The 2,500-nt window shown below is 56.9% G+C and overlaps 8 non-coding genes across 8 annotated transcripts; all 8 read left to right on the plus strand.

Moving 5' to 3' along the window:
• Positions 1-25: 25 nt before the first annotated feature.
• On the plus strand, positions 26-144 carry LOC137179208 (5S ribosomal RNA). The gene has a single exon (XR_010927595.1). It is a non-coding gene; the product is annotated as a 5S ribosomal RNA (ribosomal RNA).
• A 218-nt stretch (positions 145-362) lies between these two features.
• LOC137179156 (5S ribosomal RNA) lies at positions 363-481 on the plus strand. Its single transcript, XR_010927545.1, has one exon. It is a non-coding gene; the product is annotated as a 5S ribosomal RNA (ribosomal RNA).
• A 210-nt stretch (positions 482-691) lies between these two features.
• LOC137179346 (5S ribosomal RNA) lies at positions 692-810 on the plus strand. Its single transcript, XR_010927729.1, has one exon. It is a non-coding gene; the product is annotated as a 5S ribosomal RNA (ribosomal RNA).
• A 218-nt stretch (positions 811-1,028) lies between these two features.
• LOC137179376 (5S ribosomal RNA) lies at positions 1,029-1,147 on the plus strand. The gene has a single exon (XR_010927758.1). It is a non-coding gene; the product is annotated as a 5S ribosomal RNA (ribosomal RNA).
• A 218-nt stretch (positions 1,148-1,365) lies between these two features.
• Positions 1,366-1,484, plus strand: LOC137179409 (5S ribosomal RNA). Its single transcript, XR_010927789.1, has one exon. It is a non-coding gene; the product is annotated as a 5S ribosomal RNA (ribosomal RNA).
• A 218-nt stretch (positions 1,485-1,702) lies between these two features.
• On the plus strand, positions 1,703-1,821 carry LOC137179219 (5S ribosomal RNA). The gene has a single exon (XR_010927606.1). It is a non-coding gene; the product is annotated as a 5S ribosomal RNA (ribosomal RNA).
• Positions 1,822-2,039: 218 nt separating this feature from the next.
• On the plus strand, positions 2,040-2,158 carry LOC137179230 (5S ribosomal RNA). The gene has a single exon (XR_010927617.1). It is a non-coding gene; the product is annotated as a 5S ribosomal RNA (ribosomal RNA).
• Positions 2,159-2,368: 210 nt separating this feature from the next.
• LOC137179410 (5S ribosomal RNA) lies at positions 2,369-2,483 on the plus strand. The gene has a single exon (XR_010927790.1). It is a non-coding gene; the product is annotated as a 5S ribosomal RNA (ribosomal RNA).
• The last annotated feature ends 17 nt before the right edge of the window (positions 2,484-2,500 follow it).

The following is a 2,500-nucleotide window of genomic DNA, read 5'->3' on the forward strand; positions in this document are numbered from 1 at the left end:
AAGCCCATGCGTGGTACCTTGGGCAGCTTACGGCCATACCACCCTGAACACGCCCGATCTCGTCTGATCTCGGAAGCTAAGCAGGGTCGGGCCTGGTTAGTACTTGGATGGGAGACCGCCTGGGAATACCAGGTGCTGTAAGCTTTTTCACTTTTCTCCACAAGCTCCTGCCGTGTTTAACGTAGGGATCCTCTCTCGTTCTACTCCGTGTCTTTGCAGAACTGTGCGCGGGATTCCCACTCTCTGGTATTTCTCCGACGGAGGAACGGATCGGAACGCTCTCAGCGCAGCTGCCGCCTGGGCGTTGAAGGCGCGTCTGACGAGCGACATCCCTAAAAGGCCCATGCGTGGTACCTTGGACAGCTTACGGCCATACCACCCTGAACGCGCCCGATCCCGTCTGATCTCGGAAGCTAAGCAGGGTCGGGCCTGGTTAGTACTTGGATGGGAGACCGCCTGGGAATACCAGGTGCTGTAAGCTTTTTCACTTTTCTCCACAAGCTCCTGCCGTGTTTAACGTAGGGATCCTCTCTGGTTTTCCTCCGTGTCTTTGCAGAACTGTGCGCGGGAGTCCCACTCTCTGGTATTTCTCCGACGGATCGGAACGCTCTCAGCGCAGCTGCCGCCTGGGCGTTGAAGGCGCGTCTGACGAGCGACATCCCTAAAAGGCCCATGCGTGGTACCTTGGACAGCTTACGGCCATACCACCCTGAACATGCCCGATCTCGTCTGATCTCGGAAGCTAAGCAGGGTCGGGCCTGGTTAGTACTTGGATGGGAGACCGCCTGGGAATACCAGGTGCTGTAAGCTTTTTCACTTTTCTCCACAAGCTCCTGCCGTGTTTAACGTAGGGATCCTCTCTGGTTTTCCTCCGTGTCTTTGCAGAACTGTGCGCGGGAGTCCCACTCTCTGGTATTTCTCCCACGGAGGAACGGATCGGAACGCTCTCAGCGCAGCTGCCGCCTGGGCGTTGAAGGCGCGTCTGACGAGCGACATCCCTAAAAGGCCCATGCTTGGTACCTTGGACAGCTTACGGCCATACCACCCTGCACACGCCCGATCTCGTCTGATCTCGGAAACTAAGCAGGGTCGGGCCTGGTTAGTACTTGGATGGGAGACCGCCTGGGAATACCAGGTGCTGTAAGCTTTTTCACTTTTCTCCACAAGCTCCTGCCGTGTTTAACATAGGGATCCTCTCTGGTTTTCCTCCGTGTCTTTGCAGAACTGTGCGCGGGAGTCCCACTCTCTGGTATTTCTCCGACGGAGGAACGGATCGGAACGCTCTCAGCGCAGCTGCCGCCTGGGCGTTGAAGGCGCGTCTGACGAGCGACATCCCTAAAAGGCCCATGCGTGGTACCTTGGACAGCTTACGGCCATAATACCCTGAACACGCCCAATCTCGTCTGATCTCGGAAGCTAAGCAGGGTCGGGCCTGGTTAGTACTTGGATGGGAGACCGCCTGGGAATACCAGGTGCTGTAAGCTTTTTCACTTTTCTCCACAAGCTCCTGCCGTGTTTAACGTAGGGATCCTCTCTGGTTTTCCTCCGTGTCTTTGCAGAACTGTGCGCGGGAGTCCCACTCTCTGGTATTTCTCCGACGGAGGAACGGATCGGAACGCTCTCAGCGCAGCTGCCGCCTGGGCGTTGAAGGCGCGTCTGACGAGCGACATCCCTAAAAGGCCCATGCGTGGTACCTTGGACAGCTTACGGCCATACCACCCTGAACACGCCCGATCTCGTCTGATCTCGGAAGCTAAGCAGGGTCGGGCCTGGTTAGTACTTGGATGGGAGACCGCCTGGGAATACCAGGTGCTGTAAGCTTTTTCACTTTTCTCCACAAGCTCCTGCCGTGTTTAACGTAGGGATCCTCTCTGGTTTTCCTCCGTGTCTTTGCAGAACTGTGCGCGGGAGTCCCACTCTCTGGTATTTCTCCGACGGAGGAACGGATCGGAACGCTCTCAGCGCAGCTGCCGCCTGGGCGTTGAAGGCGCGTCTGACGAGCGACATCCCTAAAAGGCCCATGCGTGGTACCTTGGACAGCTTACGGCCATACCACCCTGAACACGCCCGATCTCGTCTGATCTCGGAAGCTAAGCAGGGTCGGGCCTGGTTAGTACTTGGATGGGAGACCGCCTGGGAATACCAGGTGCTGTAAGCTTTTTCACTTTTCTCCACAAGCTCCTGCCGTGTTTAACGTAGGGATCCTCTCTGGTTTTCCTCCGTGTCTTTGCAGAACTGTGCGCGGGAGTCCCACTCTCTGGTATTTCTCCGACGGATCGGAACGCTCTCAGCACAGCTGCCGCCTGGGCGTTGAAGGCGCGTCTGACGAGCGACATCCCTAAAAGGCCCATGCGTGGTACCTTGGACAGCTTACGGCCATACCACCCTGAAGACGCCCGATCTCATCTGATCTCGGAAGCTAAGCAGGGTCGGGCCTAGTACTTGGATGGGAGACCGCCTGGGAATACCAGGTGCTGTAAGCTTTTTCACTTTTCTCCAC

This window comes from Thunnus thynnus, unplaced genomic scaffold (assembly GCF_963924715.1).
Source record: "Thunnus thynnus unplaced genomic scaffold, fThuThy2.1 SCAFFOLD_65, whole genome shotgun sequence".
NCBI classification, from domain to species: Eukaryota; Metazoa; Chordata; class Actinopteri; order Scombriformes; family Scombridae; genus Thunnus; species Thunnus thynnus.